At 38.6% G+C, this 19151-nt stretch overlaps 1 long non-coding RNA gene across 4 annotated transcripts in view; it reads right to left on the bottom strand.

Moving 5' to 3' along the window:
• Window positions 1–9156: 9156 nt before the first annotated feature.
• LOC135295070 (uncharacterized) overlaps window positions 9157–19151 on the bottom strand; it is a 129548-nt gene continuing 119553 nt past the window's right edge. For all 4 annotated transcript variants that reach the window (XR_010357140.1, XR_010357138.1, XR_010357139.1 and 1 more), the window contains 2 exons: window positions 13185–13236; window positions 9157–12340 (listed from right to left, as the gene is read on the bottom strand). This is a non-coding gene — a long non-coding RNA (uncharacterized LOC135295070). The remainder of the gene's footprint in view (window positions 12341–13184; window positions 13237–19151) is intronic.

Genomic DNA, 19151 nt, shown 5'->3' with positions numbered 1-19151 from the left:
AGACTGATGGTGATTTATAATTCCCTGTTTCCCTGGCCCTTCAGCCCTTGGGTGAAAATGCTCTGAAATATTAAAGCTAGGCTGTAAAAAAAATGAGTTTATCTCAGCTGGGGAACTGTAGAGTAACTAAATACAGTAATTTTTTTCATAGAGGAATTTGCCCTCACTTGGGATGCCTGAATTGTGTTAGGTGAGCTCTAGTTCAAGTGTCTCCAGTGACATCTAACTGAACATTTATTTAGAGTCTTACAAGTCTTGACTCGGTTTCCTCTTCTGGGCTTTGTAATTTTGCTAGGAAGAGACAGATTGGGTTTCTGATTCTGAATCAGGTTACTTGCATAGAAGGAGTGACTCACACACACTTCACAGGAAAAGCTAAGAAAACAAAAATCCTCAAGAAAGTCCCAGCAGCAGGTGGATTTCCCTCACAGCTGTTCTGAGGAGTCTGTAGTTGTACAATCCAGTTACATATTCATCCCTCTCAAGCATTGTTGCCTTAGTGGCAGATGACAATTAAATAACACATGAAATATAAACACTAAAAACACTTTGCAGGAATAAGTAGGATTAATAGCCATTTGTATAACAAAGCACAATCTTATAATTGCTTATAAATTATAGCCACAAAAGCAAGTGATTAGTAATTTATGCGTGTTGAAATTAGAAGAGCTGCCAGTTCTTACTATCACTGGATGAGTATTAATATCAACTAAAATCAATTCTTGAGTAGGAAAAAAACCAAAACCTAAAGGACATGACAATTCTGGATGTGCCAGTTATGGATGCAAGGCAAAAATTTTGACAATATAATCAAATATATAAAACCAGGGATACTCCACAGCACCAACAGCACCAGAGGGATGGCAAGGAGAGGAAAAAAGTCACTTTGGGACCCCTAACTGCAATGTCCAAGTGCAGACAAGGGCCCAGTTCCCTGGAGCACACCACTCAGAGGCCCAGGCAGCCCTGAGAATGCTGTACCCACCCCATAAATCTCCCTGTGTGGACAGCAGCAGGCTCTGCCTTATTGTGAGTGCACAGGTGCTAAAGCACCAGCAGATGTTTCACGTGTCAGGATTGCCTGAAAGCAGCAGCTCTAAAAGCTCACCTTTAATTACCAGCTCATCAGTGCCAAGCAGGCATGCAGAATGATGGATGCTCCTGCAGCCCCAAATCGTGGGAAATAGCATCCAGCTATAATTGCAGTGTGTGTTTCACACACCCCCCAGATGGTGAGTGCTGGCTGCAGAAAGAGAAAGAGCAGGAAAACATTGCCCAGTTGTTAAAAGCACTCCTCTGGTTGTGCTGCATTGCCCTCTGCCCTCCAGACAGAGCTGCCTTTCAGAGCACACCAGGGCACCGTGCCAGCCCCAGCCCTTTGGCCCATGCTGGTTCCCAGTGTTCAATGCGTGCAGGGAGGGAGACAAGCAATTGGAGAGGCTGTGAAATGCTCAGGAAGATAAATGTGGGCTGTGGATTTATTAACTTGCTTTTCTTGCTGAGAACTGCTGGCCTTTCATGATCAGCCAAATATGAACCCTGAGAGCTCCACTACAGGGGAACTTGGAGCATGCTGGCATTTGTTCTACAGAGAGCAAGAGCTTACAGCATTCCACCATCCTGAGTTTCCAGGGAGAAGGATATTGTTTAGGACTTTATTCTCCACGTTCCAAATTCCTATTGCCCATAAAATCACGCAGCAGCAGAATTGGAACCAAGGGCAGAAAGGACACAGCTACCTTCAGTTCACAACTGCAGAACTTTATCTCTTTTGCTCTCTTCCCTGCAGAAAGAAACTCTACTTTTTGGAGTATAGCACATGTCCCACTGAGCCAAGCTTTATCACTTTTTTATCATATTGTTTATCGCTTAGGCTTGATATCAGATTGAAGTGAAGAACTCTGCAATCTCAAAGTGAAGGTGGGAGGTCTCAAATCTGTATGACCTAATTTTTTTTAATCACCTGAAAAACAAACTGAAGAGATTTTATAAACACACGTAACCCACACATCTGAAAATTAATAAAATCTAATATGAGATAATCAAACAGATGCAAAATGGCAAAGTTTCTTAGCTTTTCTAAGAATTTTAAACATAAAAATTGAACTGTGCTGAATTGGAATTGAAATACAAAGTTAATGTGGGGGAGGTGAGGGAGAATGAGCAGTGGTGTGCACACGACAGCTTTTCCCAAGCTGGCCATGCAAAAAAAGTGATATTGTGGAATTATCACATTAATCACAAAGTAACACCTGGCTTTTAATTTGGATGGAAAGAGCAGGGATGCAGGTGAGTTCCACACGCATCTTGTTCATGTGTTCTATCATCATCCCAAGCACAAACCACAGAATCACCAGGTTAGAAGAGACCTTCAAAATCAAGACCAATCCATGCCCTAAAACCTCAACTAAACCATGGCACATCCAGCTGGAGGAAAGTTCAGTGCTGGAATTTTGTTGCTCATTTTCAAAACCCAGTGCCAGCCAGGGGAAAGTGGGCACAGAAGTGGTGCTGATGTGAAAAATGCAGAAGTAAAAAGTCTGCAAGAATTTCTGTGCTGTTGCTCTGTGCAGCAGCAATGAAAATGACGGGCTCAACTCCCACAAAAGGTTAATATAGCCTAGAGACTGAATAAAGAGATGAAGTCCAGAAACAGCTAGATAGCAAATTAACTTTTTTCTTTATATTAAAGTAAAATGTATTTAAACACTGTGAATAAATTATCTTTTATGAATACATTTGCCTAAGGAAACACTTTAGAATATTTTTTAAAATAGTCTAACCAGTGTGATCACTTTATCTACTATTTCTCTTAGACTTGCATGAGTTTTATCCAAATACAATGGCTTTTTAAAAAATATTTTCTAACATCTGCTGTAAACCTTTATAGAGATATACACACACACACACACATATATATAGAATGCTGTATGGAGGAAAATATTTTAACTCCTGAATGAGGTAGGAAAATTGTTTTTGAGAACTTTCCCATTACAACTATTACTTTCCAGGTGAATATATCTGCATGTCATTGATTTTTGCTGAGAGGGGGCAATGAAATGGCAATAATCAGCTTGCAGGCAGGTTTCAGTGACTTCCTGGATTACATTTCAAATCAACAAAGCAATCATCAGGCATAAGTCACCATTTGTCTCCATCCAGGCTCTTGACCTTTAGATTGCTCATTAAAGAGAGGAAGATCAGTTCCTATCCATGTTTTGGCAAGAGGAGACATTTTCCTGCTCTAAATACACATTTATTCTGCAGAAGTTGCAGCCCAAGTGACGTCCATCTGATTTGGAGGCTTCCTTCCTCTTTACTGGAAAAGGAAGCACATATAATTATGGGCCAGCCCATTAATTGGTTTTGAGGGTGTAGGTTGGGAGGAAAACATTCTGCATAGATAGAAATGCTGGACTTGAGATAACCACAGAGAGCATAAAATGCTGTGTTGCACCTTCATGGCTTTTGGCTGGGCATATTAGAGACAAAATGAATCCAAATCTAACAGAAGGAAGGTTTTGTGGCACTTTTATCTAGCAAACAAGTTACATGCTGGGAAAAAAAAAGAAGAGCACACATCACTTGACTTTCAATAAGGTAGTGAAGTGCATCTAAGGTTATAGGGCCCATGATTGCTGAGAAAATGAAATGCCAATTGTCTAATTGGAGTTTCCCAAGTGTTAACTGCATGTGAAAGGCTCCAAAAGTGGAGTAAATTTGGCACTCATGCTCAAATCCCGTGCAGCAGAGGGTTGCCAAAGGGAACTGTGTGGAGATTTCTGGAGAGGGAAAAGAAGGGAGCTCCAGACATCTTTCTATGACCACTGGACCACAGATACATGGTTGGTAGAAGCTCATCTGCAGTTTTGTCATTGTGCAGAAGGCCCTGAAGTCAGGAAAACTCAGCATCCAAAGAACATGACACAAACCTCAGGTGACACAGAAGATGTTTGTGTATAACCACAGCAGGCTCAGTGTGATTCAAATTCTTCATCTGTCCCATATGCAAGTTTTGAGACAAGGTCTAGAGGTGATTAACACATCACATCCTCCTCTTCCCTAGAACTGGGAGGTTTTTAGCAAGAAAAGTTCTTCATTGCAGGAAATAAGTGACAAAATCTGTGTCACTGCTGTTGCGGTGAGTCAATAGAAACCACAGCTCTCCCAGCTTCCTGTTTCCCCATTTCCTTGAAGTGAATCCCACTTCAGATGAAATCCACACAATCCAGTGCCAGAAGTTAAATTGTGTACACCCTACACACATATATACATACCCTATAAACTAGGTAGGTGGCCCTCTTGGGTTTGGTTACACTTTGGACTGATAGTAAACCAAGAAAAGTTCTTTTAAAGCACAATTAAGTAGAAAAGAAAACTACAGAGAGGGCAGGAAGGCGGTTGGGACTCTATTAAACACGTGTGGAAGTGGAAGGACCGACCCAAGTCTAAAGAAGTGCTGGAAAAACCAAAGTGGGAGAAACTGTGGCAGAGGCCAGGCCACATCAGGAATGGCTTTGCCATAGGGAGGAAAAATGAGTAGGAGGAAAGACCTGTCTGTGTACACAGTGTTTTCACACAGCTTTGTTCCTGAGTTTTAAGAGTTCTGGCTCTGGCTCTGGAAATGGGATGGAGGTTTGGGAACTCACACTTTTCAATGAATGAGCACAGTGGAGTTCCTGTGCACTTTCCCAAGGCACCCGTGGCCCTCCCTATCCGGCCTTTGGGTCAGAGATGGAGCTGACCCAACACAGGCCTTTCCCTGGGCTTGCTTTCAAAGTGGTGTGAACACCTTGTTCTTCATGCTCTAAAAGAGCAGACCACTCTGCTAAACACATATTTACAATTACTTATTTGCAATTAAACATGAAGAGAACAACTATCCCAGGAAGCAGGGTGAGTATTGGGAACGTTGTCTTACTGCTTTCCTGGCTACAAAATATGAAAAAAAAACTATGTACAGAGTGGCCTATAAAGAACTTACAGGAAGAAATGGAATATAAATTCTGTTTCTCATCATTAGTGATGGAAAAGTCTGTATTTCTGTGGAAAACCAAGCACAGAATAAAAAATGCATTGGCATGAAAAGAGCAAGAACAAGGGACGTGAGAATAGACTACAGTGATGAGGAGGGTTATAACAACTGATTTTCAAATGTGTAAAGTGACATTGCAAGGAGAAAGACAGTAAGGCACCCTCCATGTCTAAAAGAATTAGGATTTGGGGTGACAAACATAAATTGTAGCAAGAGATATTCAATACAGACGCAAGGGAAGGAAATGTAAAATGCCACCATTTTCACAGTGATTATTATGAAGCAATTCAACAGATTCTCTGGACAGGGTGTAAAGTTTGGTTTTTTTAAGACTATCTTTAAATATAAACTAAATACATCTTAACCCTACCTGGGCTCAAGGCAGTGGGATGGTCCAGAAAACACCTTGATATCCCTTCTTGTGCTGCAATTTAATGATTTTCAGAACAACTGCTGATACTTCCCATTTTAAAAATGAAAAAAAGCATCCGCTTCACATAGCCTCATGTCCCACTTTAATTTTTCACTAATTAAACATCTCCCAGTGGCTGCTGCCAATCAATTTCCCCTCAGACTGAATGATGACCCAAATCCTATACTCTGACATAGACATGCATCTCATTCACACATTTATTCTGAATTCAAATTTCTGTCACATATAATAAAAGCAAGCACAGGGTGGATCTTTGGATATGCAAACCAAAAAATAATTTGAAGATAAAAATGTAAAAAACCAATTAAAAATGTACCCACATAAGCAAATTGTTTTAATATGGGAATACTTGTTAATACTACTGTCCTTTCAGCTTTTTGGGCATGGCATTGGATTAAGTTAAAACACTTTTCAATCACCATTCCAAAAACATATATATTTATGTAGGAATAGGAACTAAAAAAGAAATGAAAGAAAGAATTCAAAGCCAAGTATTTTTAGGCAAGGTGTAGATTTCAGGATCTAAGGTTAGCTGTAAATTTTGTAGCCAACTCATGCACATTTACTGCTACAAGCAAAACCTCACACCAGGCCATACTGAAATATTTAACAGGTCGTCCTATTTCAAGATAAAGGTTTGGCAATGCCTAACAATCCCAAATCTGAGTAACTTTAGGTTATAAAATAGTTGAAAGACTACATTCCATTCTAAAAGTTTGTGATTTAAGGCATCTGTGAATGTTGGATACTTTTGTTGCCATGTTACCATTTAAAATTTAAGTTAAAATGCACAGATTTTGCCCTTAGTAAATCCTTTCACTGGTTTTAAGCATTAGTATGTGAGCAAAAGTTGGTTTTTAGTCCTTGACCTTTGGAAAGCATTTCTGCAGTTTACCACTGAAAACCAGATGAAGCCACTCTTGCTCCCTCCTCCTCCTCACCCAACACAATTTCCTGAGGTTTAACAGTGGTGCACTCACACGTCCCAGTGCAGAAACAGCACAGAATCTTCTCCCCCTGCTCTGTCCACGTTTTTCTGATTTGCACACTGATCCACTCCAGCAGAAGGAAATTGTGTCCTACATGTGACCTCGAAGTCCAGATAAATGATTTGCTTCCCTTTCTGTCAAAGGCTGAAACATCCATACAAATAGGAGCATCCCAAAGGCAGCTGAGATCTGTATTTATGTGCTCAGAGGTTTGGGCTGTCAGCTGTAACTGAGACAATGATTGCAATCTGTTGGATTTTGGGTCAGAACCTGATCTCTTTCCTGAATCAAGTTATCCCTGTAGAAGTGAAATCAGATTGGAGACTGATGCAAGTTTATATAATATTAAGAGAAGCAGTTATTCACCTTACAGAAACCACTGTAAGGAGATGTGCTGTGCACTCCTGGCTTGTTCATGAGTTGAAACCCATCACTCTGAGGATGTTCTGGACAAGATTTTTGAGGCCAGCACTGTTAGAGAGTGCACTACCCCAAGTGTGATCACAACAATGTTTTAACTTTATCAAATTCTTTGCTATTCTTCCTTCTGAGGTGGGAGAGAGGCTGTGGGATATAGCAAGGAGTCCTGGTTTTACATTGGATTTCTGAATTTATGCTGCACCTACCCTGAACTACTGGAAAAGACTGTGTAGAATCAGAAAATAAATAATAATTTTCACACTGCAGAACACTACAGCTTGTTATTTCGAGTGCAGTTTGGGGACACTTGGGATGTTTGTTCCTCCCACATCTACAAATACAAAATATAAGCTTTAAGAGAGTCAACTGCCCTGCTTCTGTTCAGGTTAAAAGAGATGCCACATAGGATTTCAAAGCAGTGAAGCTCAAGAGATGAGTTTCAGAGAAAATGTGGTGAATGCAAGAAGCAGTTTAGTCAAAATCCCAAAGGAATTTGGGAGAAAGTTCATATGTAGCCTGAGCACGGTTTATCTGTGGAGAAGCTGGACAATGGTGCACAAGCCATTACTGTCAGCTGAGTAAACAATTTGAAAGCTTCATGAAGTTTTGTCTGTGTTGTCAAATACTGATGAAAACATTATTTTATGAGTAGTCATTAATTTTCTACTAGAGCTGGCCTACATTAAAAAAATTAAATATCACATATTTTAAGTATGTTGAATAAGCTTTGGATGCTCCTTAGTCCCAGGAAAATCAAAGAACTCTGAAGATAATAGAAATATAGCCTTGATAGTTTATATCTAGTCAGGTTATCTCAAAATACCAGCTTCTACTAGAATTAGTATTGTTATAGAATACGTAAGGAACCATGTTTAACTTTCCAAACATGTAAGAGCTTAGTTCCAAGGAAAAGTATTTTAATGTTGACAGAGATTTTCTACTGTCAGAATAGTTACCAAATTAGGTAGTGTTTATTAATACTAAAAATACTAAAATTAATACTTTATTAATACTAAAAAAAACCCCCAACTTCCCTTTCTCAGGAACAGTAATCCAAACTTGAAAAAATAAACTTTACAAGTATAGATTTGGTTCAAAAGAACACAAAAATGTTAAATGATATTCTTGTCACTGGAAGCCTCTGAAACAGAAAATCACAAACTTAAAGTTGCCCAGTTCTATGCAAAAGAGTTCACAAGCTCAGCTGCTTTAGGTACAGCCTTTCTTTGATGCAGAATATAAAGTTGAGATCTCCCCTGTACATCTTCAAACTACATTTTAATGTCAATTTCTTTGTGGAATATTTTGTGTCTAAACCAAGCTCATCAAAAATAAACTCTGCTTAACACCAGTTCTTCTCAAGAGTGTGGTCCTAATTGCTCTCACTGTGTTTATTTCATCATAGGCTTGTTGTTCTCTAAGGACAATAAACCAAAAAAAGGTGTTGTGCAATACCCAGTTCATCATCTGAGAGGGAGGAAGTGTCTGAGCACACACTTCAAAGACTTCTAAACACAACTTCTCCCCTTACCTGGAAAATGTTCACAAATATGCAACACTTTTCCCCTTGGCTTTAATTCTTTCAGAATTAATTTTACCTACAAAAATGAATTATTTCTGGAGGTATAAAGTTCTAGTTTTTGAGTTTAATATACATTTTTAAGTGTAATTTGTCAACTCTGCCACCTTTTACCTCCAGCTCAAAGAGCTCCAATCCCCCTTTCTGTTTATTACCAATGCCAGGTGAAGCCTTCTTAATGGAATGGATCTGAACAACTTAGGGAGTATTTTTGTTGCCAGTGAAATAAAGAATTCCAAAATAATCTCAAAATCTCATGGAGCTGTTAGGTAGCAATGATGCTGATGGCTTAGATTAACCTGTGGCCCTGTCTCCCAAAGGTGTCTGATTTTCACCCCGTTTAAAGACATGGAGTTTTTGACGTCACTCTCAGCATAGAAGTAAAAACCTCCTGATTTTATGGAAATCATTACCTCCTTTTTTAAAAACATGTCAATCTCTCTTCTTTGAGGGAAATAAAAGAATAAAACTGTGGCTTTAAAAAAACCAAACACCCAAACACAAGCACTTTGAAGTTAAATACTGCCCAATTCCAGCAGCATCCTGTTTGTTACCTGTGACTCACAAAGCCCTAATGAGTCACAATCTTAAGGACACTTCTGGTGCAACTTCCAGCTTGCCCAGAAAACAAAGTTCTATAAATAATCCAGTCACAAGCAGCCAGATGCTTTTGTCCAGGTGAAAGGGGAGTAAAGCACATTCAAGAACTTCCATGAGGACAGTTTGTCTACTGTTTACCAACCTCCACAAAGACTTAATGATTTTTACAAGCTTTCAGTCTATTACCAACTGTTCTCTTGTTTTCTGTCTTCCCTGGGATTTAAGATCTCTCCTTTTTCTCCACACAAGGCTCTTTATTGGAAGCTTTTTATTAAGGCGCAGCAATTTCTCACTTATAAAAATAGTAACTAAAATTATAAACTTCAGGGAAGCTTAAGGATCAATTATAAAATATACATTAGAAAGCAAAAATAGCATTTCAAACCTAATGATCCTTTTGGGTCCCTTCCAGCTCAGGATGTTCAATGATTCTAAACCTCAAACTAGCCAGTGGCTTTAGTAAATATTGCAACAATTTAAAAACTTTTAAAAGTTTCCTGAGCACCACGAACATGGCCATTTTTAAATGAATAACATTTATTTTTTATAATGTTTCTCTGATTTTGTGAAATAGGCCCATAATTCATATATTCATAATAGCAAGTTTACAGAGCAATGCATTATAGCAAAATGATCCCTCAAAATCACATAGTTATACTTTTCAAGTCTAACTCTTCCACACAGAAATCAGGTTCTTTCCATATTTATGTTATAAATTGTCACACTTTTTGGCAAAGAATTGTTTCTCACATGCAATAAACACTGAAAGAAATAGAATACCAGTTTCTTGCAATTCTTAGGGTACCAGCTAACATTAAGTCTATGTGATTTCATCTGTGATAAAAGCTGTAACAACAATTTTAATATCATCCCAGCAAAACCAAGACAGAAATTAAACTAACAGGGATACTGAGAGTGTTGTTACTGTAAGTGTCGTTAATAGAACTCTGAGACAAAGATTCAAGGGAAAAAAAAAATCATATGTGTTAAAACATTGACATTTTTAGGGAGAGAAAAAAAAAAGGAAGATACATTAAATTCTAATAATATACTACAGTTTCCAGCTTGCCCATTTTATTCACCTAGATGAAAGGTGAATATTTGAGACTACTAAACCTCTGTTTTGATGAAGCTGATAATTATTAGTACAGTCACTATATTTGGTGCACTGCTTTTCTAGAAAACTCACATTGAGGGTTTTTGAAGCAAAATCTGCCAGAATAAGACAGGAAGAAAAGGTTTCAATTTTTGGGGGTTTTTTTTCTTTTTTTTTTCAGATGCTCAAGGAATGAATGAATGAAGTAAATTTCTTCTGCCTTAAATAGTAAGGAAATGTTTCATCTACATTCCTCCCAAATACTCTGGATTCTCTTTAAAACACTTCATGGACTGTTTTTCACAATCTGATATTTGTAAATTCAAGATGAAAAATAAGCATGCAGATGCATTCCTTAAGAAGACTACCAGAGCAATGCCCCAAAGCACCTGTGAGGAGTGTAGACCTTTTTCCTGCACCTTTAATACTTTATTGGCCCAAGCAATGCATGAATTTACATATTTTAATGCCTTTTAAAATTCAGGAGCTCTTTTAGCCAATACAAAATGTACTCAGTACTCTGCACTTCTCAGAAATATTTGTGGCCCTGACCCCAGTCTCAAGCTGTCTTTGAAATTCAGTGTTCAAGATTTGTTGTTTTGTTGGCTTCTTTCATTATTGTCACCCATTATGAGTGAGAAATAAGTCTTACTTGAGTAAGAAATTTGCTTTTTACCTTGCTCAGGACAACACCCTCATTTTTGTTTAAATGAGTACAAGGATAAAGATTCTTTTACACTAATAACTGTCTCTTTTTTCCTGTGCAATGCCACAGCTCACCACAGCAGACTTTTACAAAATCTCAAGTGCTTCCTCTTAGCAACTGAATTTGGATGAATTATGCAGTTCTCAAAAAAAGAAGGGGAAAAGAAAAGGAGAAAAGAAAAAAAGTTCATTTGAACTTTTAAGAAAGGCATCGCTTTCCATGATGTGCGAATTGAATAATGATTTATTAAATATTTAATATATATTAAATTATATAATGTATTTAAAATATATTAAATATAAATATTTAATATATATTAAATATTTATAATATTTGCTCTTCACTGGAAATTGTACCATGAGCATTTTTGTTCTATTGACAGGACAGATTCTTTAAAAGCCATAAAAGTAAAGGCTGCTTGGAGCATTAATCTGCAAGAAGCAATACAAACAAATATTTTGTGCTGTATTAAAAAAATATTACTTCTATTGTAATCATTCTTAGAAATACCACGAGGGAATCATCACCCAACAGTGATGACTATACAAAAGAAAATACAAAAGAAAATACAAAAGACTTTCTCTAACCAGTTTTCAGGCAGAGGCCTGGGTTTTAAATACATGATAAAGATCTGAGGGCAATCCAGCCACACTAAAAACCAGGTTATTTGCCTTCTCAATGACTGGTCCAAACTAAAACTCCATATCCCTCCTCAAATCTAGACTCGAGTATCTGAACTCCAATCATTGGATCCTCACCATCCAACTGCCTCAAAGTAGAAAAAATTAAGAAATATCTTTAAATCCAGAGGATGAACATGCCAGAACTGCCTTCTTTTAGCCTGTGGAAGATATTGGTGTTTAATATGCTCAGGTTTAAGCATTGCAAGAGCATCAGGGGCTTTTGCTTGAGATTTTTGTTGGCTTTTCCTCATGATCATTTACACTGGAAAAGACCTCCAAGAGCAGGAAGTTCAATCCCTGAGAAATCCCAAAAAAACCACTGAGTGCCATATCCAGTAATTTTTGGAGTGGGGACCCCACCACCTCCCTGGACAGCCCATTCCCATGGTTAACAACCCTTCCCATGAAGAAATTCCTCCTGATGCCCAACCTGAAAATGAAACCTTTTATTGAGTGAAACAGGAATCCTGACTTCCTTTTTAAAGTTCAAACATTTGGGAAGTGTGTCCGTTATGTTTTTAATGGATAACATTTAAGTTTTTACCCATGTGGGGAAAGCTGCTGGGTTTCCTCTCTCAGCACTTGTGGGATTCCCAGTCCTGCAGCCATTCCCTGGGTTTTGCAAAGCCACAGTGGCTCCAGGGTGCCCATCCCCAGCCCCACAAACCCTGGCAGTGCCAGCTGTCCCTGCCATGGAGCTCTGACACAGCCCTTGGAAAGGACGATGATGATCCCAGCATTTCCAGACGCTTGGTTAAGCACAAGACACCACAGGCAGCACTGTGGGATTTTCCTGGAGCTGGAACCAAATTTTAAATGTTTCCAGTTAGGGAGTTTTTGGGTTTTTTTTCCTCTTTCAACTCCTGGTTTCACTCACAGTTTTACTACTAAATTCAGTGGGGCCACCATTTTATTAATCTCATAAGAACCTCAGATTAATCATATGATTAGGGATCCTGCCTTGACAGGGAGGCTGGATCAGATATCTCCAAAGGCCCCTTCCAACCCCAACTCTTCTGTGGGATCAGTGAAGTTTAACTTGCTTTAAATGTAATAAGAATCACACATCAGAATTGATAAACACTGATGAACTGGATGATGCAGAAGTTCACATCAATCACCAAAGTGAAACCACAAATGTTCTTCTACTTGCACCACCCACATGGATACACAAACCCTGGAATTCTGAAGTGTATTACACAAGAAAGATGACTGGCACAAGGATCTTACTGAGGTTAAAAAAACAACCCCAAAATGATGAAGTTTAAATCTACATTAAACCTATGAGGTCAATAAATCATAATGTGAACCGTTCATCACTGAGAGCAAATTAATACACAAATAATTCAAAATACACACCACGATGGGGAAAATCTCTAACTTCCTAGATGTAATAGCTGTATTTTGTTTGGTGCTCTCTGAGTGATTTTGTTATATTTGGATCCCAAACTCAGCATGACTTTCATCTTTTTAGAAGAATAAGAAACAAACAAAGCAAAATATTACATAATACTTCAATAAAGTACTGGGAAATTTCAAGGTTTCTAAAGTTTTCTTGCTGAAAGACACTGTCCAGTAATTAATGCTGGCAGTATTTCTCATAAATGCCAAAATATAATTAAATTAAGAATTGAAAATGTTACCTCAGAACTCAGCAAGGCTTAGAAACTTTTCCAAGTGAACTCCCCTCAGCTGCTGTAAAAGGAAGTGTGTTTTTAATTCATGACCACCCTCACTAGCCCAAGTAAAGGAAGTGATTTGGTTTGGGGTTTTGTTGTTGTTTAATTTTTTTTTAATAAATGTTCTGATTTTAACAGAATGTTGGGGAATTTTTTTCTGGGAAACAGAATCCTTTGGTCAACTTGAATTCAGGTATCTCCCTATATATAAGAAAAAATAAATATACTGCATTGCTAGTATTTAAAGAAAACAGTTATTTTAAATTTTAAAAATATATATTGCTTGAGCATTCAAATCCAAAACAGTTAGAGACTAAAAATCCAAACCTGAGGCAGAAGAAGAAATACTATGACGAGATGTGCACAAAATGGAAACAGTGAATAATGCAAATAATCTGGATTTTAATTGTTCTTCTATCAAACTGATAAACCTGTTCACAAGGCAGGATTTTGGCACTCATGGCATTTCTTTTCCTAGATTTCACCATGTTGATGGCAGTGTGCATTTAGCTATAGAAAACTCAAAAAGGTTTTCAGATTTTGAACACAGGATGATTCTTTATTAACCATTACATCCCAAAGCTGTCCAGAGCAGCACCTGCCACGTTCACTGAGCTGCAGATTGAGGAGGAAATTCAGTGTATGCCCAGCCCCATTGTGAAGGGTGTGCTACCTGTTGTCACACCTATCCTTCCACTAAAAAAAACCCCAAAGAACTTTCTGCTGCTTTGCCTGCCATAGCAGAATGAAATAAAAATGACACCAGGATTGAATTGGCTGGAGCCCAGAGGCTGATTTCCCCACTGATGTCACTTTGAATTTGCAATTTGAATTTCTCCAAACATTCCTGACTGTGGTGGCAGCAGGGGTGGCAGGTGGGACACCCTGAGCCAGAGCAGGCAGAGAGGAACAGAACATTTTGGGTTTGGCTCAAGGACCCAGATGTACTGGAAACAAACCCTCCTCCTGACTGACAGCCACTCAAATGATATTTCAACACTTTTGTTTCACTCTGGATCCAAACCATGAGATGCAGATGTGAGCAAACAGGGTTTGGTGTGGCTTTTTTTTTTTTTTTTAGTTAAGCTGAGAGCTGAGGCAGTGATTTGTTTATTTTTCTCCCTTTTTTGCTGTTGTGTTAGAATATTATGAAAAAGCCTTTGGCCAAGGTTTATGCCAGGCCTTCTTTGCACCCTCACATCCTCACATCCTAGGAAGCCTCTCCTGCAGATCACAAGTTGTGAACATCCTTTTAATTCTTTTTTTTTAAAAAATCTTTTTCTAGATGAAGGAAAACAAGGTGGATGCAGAGGAATATGCTAAAATTATGTAACGTGCAGTTATTGACCCAAGAGAATGGTGAAACTCATCACTGACAATTAGAACAAAACTTGTTTAAAATCTTAACCACGGCATTTAGAGCCACACATTTTTAATTTACTTTTGCTTTGATAGCAGCTTCAGCCACAGATGTTATGCTGTTAATGAATGCCTGAGAATGATGCTGTTTAACACTGTGGTGGTGGAATACTCTCCTCAACATGTAATGATACAGATGGAGTCAACTTTATTCCATCCCACAGCTCCTTGCCATCACATTCATGCCATTTTTCCAAAGAAATATCTTTTAGAGGAAATATTCCTCACATGCAGCAAATGAATCATCACTGATTGCTAACTTACATATATACACAGAGTTAAATCTTACTTTTTCAGGATATGTTTGGTTTTAAAAAAAAAATCAATATAATCAGAACTGCTCAACTAATTTCTCTCTTGCTGTTTTAGCTGGCTAATTAGAAATGCATTCCACAACCAGCTCTGATTTTTTATCTTCTCAGAGCTGCACTTTCTCTTAACTGCTTCCTCTATCAGTTGTGATCTGTCAGTAGATATGTGATATGTCAGTAGGCTTCTGAGGCATCTTCTCAGAGATTTTACATCAATTATTCTGCCCTTAGGCATTTAAACCAAACCAACCCATCTTTTACCTTTCCACGCTGGCAAACTCGGAGCCTCTGTGCAGGATATCAGAGGCAAAGGAAGGTGGTGAAGGTGTGCAGAACAAGAAGTGAGAGTATAAAGTAGTGTTGATACAACTTGTCCAGGAAAGTTCTATGTACTTATTAGAGTCCTTACAAGTTTTATTACATTGCTACCCATCAGTTCTAGGACCCTTTCTACTTGGTCCCACACTGTGATTCAGTATGAATTTTACTGCACATTTCATATACTTAAAAAAAATCAACCCAGTGTGGAAGCTGATTGCCACAGCAATACCTCATATAGACGAAGACACATGTCTAAAAAATCTGCTCCTTTAGTTTTAGTCCTGGCATATTTTCACAGCTGGCATCAGAAGCTATTCCTTCACATCTCCTATCCTCTGTCCTGACAGTAATGCAGGAATGAAGAGGGATTCACTAGTGCCTAGCAAAGCACGTGTCATGGCTTGGATTAGACAAGGGCTGCAGAGCTGTTCCTGCCAGATCAGGGGAGGGGATGGAACATTCAGATCCTCACTAGTGCTGCCCTGGGATGAGCCTAAATAATGTCCAGTCCTACAATGAATTGCATTCAACCTGCCCTGGCTCCAGAGGGGACCCAGCAATGCTGCATCTGCCCCAGAAGGAAATATTGGATGATATCATGGCTGAGTGCAGCCTGCAGGATGTTTCACACCCATGCTGTGTCCAAGCTAAATACAGAGGAATTGTGTACAAATGGATCAGCTCACAGGGCCCAGAATGAGTGCCTACAAACTGTTCCAAATACTTTTATATAAAAGAAAAATTCTCCTCACATACTAGCACATGCTGGATTTATTTCCATTAGAACAAAGATGGTGAGTGAAGAATGAATAAATAAATGTAGTCTGTGACTCAGGAGTGTTCCTGAAGTACATCAGAATGTACATGAGCTTCTTGTTACCCACAAAAAAGTAGGAAAAAATGAGAAGAAAACAGAAATACCTGTGCTACCCATCAGTTCTGGGATGTCTGTCCACATGGTCCCATGCTGTAGCTCAAGGTTAAATTTGACTGGACATTTCAACCCCTGAACAAGTTCATCACAAGGGCTAGAGGTGGAACAAAGCCTACAGGACTGTCTAAGCAATTATCCTGCTCATAACTACTTTTCTCAGCATTTTCTGCACTTTTCTTCAGGTCTCTTTAGGGAAGAGGAAGCCTACAACAACTTCAGTCCTGAGTCTGGGTGAGAGCATGGGCACAGTACACTCCAACTGCACTGGAGATGATGTTTGCCTCCTTGGAAAATATAGAAAAATGGATAATTGTTTTCAAATCTAGTCATTTGTGCATCTCTTCTCCTTCAACAACTTCTCAGAAAGGCTTGGATCATGCTCCTGAGTACCAGTATTACACACTCATTTTGTTCATTACATTTTCACTGAGCTAGTCAATGAATAAATAGGGAAAAAATTCCATATTTTAAAGTTCTCCTGTTATGCTGGGTTAAAGTTTTTGGGATAAAGCTAAGTTCTACTTCACTCTCCAACCATTCTGGATCCCCAGCTCTTATTGAGACCCTCTCTTTAGAATATTATAAAAATGGTACTGGGAGCATTGCTTGTCTCAGAACACCAATAATTGGCCAAGGTGTTCTAAAATCAGTGTGAATTAGGGAATCTGCCACCAGCTGGTTGTCTTTAAGCATGTATTGCAATTCTTACAGCACACAACATTTCCAGGATGCTTTGAACATTTTACATTCTGTACTTTCTTGCCACATGACAGAGAATGATGTCATTTTGAGATTTAGCATCAATTCATCTTGTTGTGGGTGAGAGTTGAAAGCCTTTCAGCTTTGGGCTGACATATTTACAGTCCTGTTTCCTTTAATTGTTTCTTTCAGTGCCTTCCTAAACAGTATTTTAAGACTACAGGTTATATTTACCAGGTCATCTGATACCAACAGCAATCTCATAAACATTTTAAAAGAAAATTTGTGCTAAGCCTGAAACAGAACACCAGATATGAGCACTCTTAAATATTTCCCTGGATCCCATTCCAGTTCCTGCATGCTATACTTATATTTTGCTGAAGTACACATTCATCTCAGCAAGAAAAGGAGACAAAAGCAGCAGATGTTCTTGCAAGACTTTCCATATTTTGTTGCAGCTGCCACAAGAAGCTTCTGATAGAACAACTGATGCTACAGCCTCCACAGGAAAGGATCTGCAGTTATATAGAAATAGCTTGCAGGAGGATAGATTAAAAAAGCCCCTCTATATCCTACCAGAGGGACCCATTTATGGGGCTGTGTTTCGTTAAAGGTGGAGGCCAAGTTTTTTAATAATTTGTTCTTTTCTACTTTGCCAGTGATCTCAGTTTAGCTACAAAATTCTCTGCCAGAGTTGCAGAAAACTGGTTCCTAAACAGAGGTTGGAAACCAGAACTGTTCACAATTCAGATATCTGAGGAGGTGATGAGAGACAAATACTCACACGCCAGTAAAGGATGCTGAACATTTTTCTTCAGTGATTCTTAATTTTGGAGGAGTTGGCATGGTTCTCAGCTAGCAGATTTATACACAATATTCTGCACAGTTTTTAACAACATCCTAATTTACAAGCTGCCAAGGACTGGGTGAGAGACTCCAGTGTTTCTTGACATGATTTCTAAATCTGTCCTTGATTCGATTTTGTTTGCGAGATAACTTTTAGAGAAGCTCACGTTCTCTGCTGAAGGGGTTTCTGCAAATCAAAGTGTGAAAATATGCTCTAATGACAGCTCATTATGTTGTGTGAGAGCACTCCACACCAACAGGATGCTCATTTAAAAATGGGTGGGAGATGCTGCTGCACATGTGAGTTACATAAGAATTCCATCAGCCTTACAGAGCTTTTTGCATGTCACTGACAGAACAGAAGGAGCAAAAAAACCTCTTCAACTTTGAGAAGCTCTGCTTGGTTTTAAGTTGAGTAAATGGCTCCAGACAAACAATTTCTGGATGGAACAGCTCTAATACTGCCCACAGAATTAGTGCCCTGTATCCTCTCTTCAACAACTACTTCCCAATCTTCAACTCCATCCCGTGGAAATTAAGACAGGAGGGCCAAAGTTCCTCATTCTGTGCTTGCATTTCTCACCCATTCCTAAGCCCAAAGCAGAAAATATCAATTTCTGTGCAGTTCTTGAAGAAATTCCTCTCAGGGAAGCTGGAACAATACCCAGAGGCTGGTGACAGGCCCTGCCAGAACTCCAGGACTCTTATAGTGGTATTTTCTGATATTCCTAGGCTGACAGTGTTCAATGGAACTGTAATTTCTACAGTGCTGCTTTTCACCCTACAGCACAAGCAGTAACAATGTAATGTATGAACTCATAATTTTTTTGGATCTAGATTGATTCTGTGAGTTATTTTTGAAACAAAAGTGACAGGAACTCTAAATCAGTAACTAGAAGGACAAGTAGCTGTAGATAGTTTCTCTGTTTGAAATGCTGTCCCCAGAGAAGCTTACAGGATTGTTTTTATTAATTTCAATACTACCAATTTTCACCTTTTCTGTGATATATGAAGTTATTTCTACCCCAAGCTCTCTGAACATGTTTGAAAGCATCTAAAGCTTAAGCTACAATGTTGTATCTGTCCTGGTGAAACATGGCTGTATCAGTGAGAACTGGGCAGACTGAATTCAATCACCAGATACTAAATGCTGCTAAAAAATTAACAAATACATCTTGCCACTTCTGTATGCTGGGTTACTTCTCATATCAGAACTAGTGAAAACAAAATTTGTGCAATGCTGCTCTTCTTTTCCTCTTAAATAAAGTCCATTTTTGCCTTTACAGGAAAAATTATTTGAGTGTTCTGGATGTACAATACCCTCAGTCAGTAAATATGAATTTTTATATGAATATAAATAGGGTGGAGGATTCTAACACTGCTCTACACTTCACAAGTAGC

This window comes from Passer domesticus, chromosome 2 (assembly GCF_036417665.1).
Source record: "Passer domesticus isolate bPasDom1 chromosome 2, bPasDom1.hap1, whole genome shotgun sequence".
Classification (NCBI taxonomy): Eukaryota; Metazoa; Chordata; class Aves; order Passeriformes; family Passeridae; genus Passer; species Passer domesticus.
The sequence above is the reverse complement of the archived record's forward strand: the minus strand, read 5'-3'. Positions and strand labels throughout refer to the sequence as shown.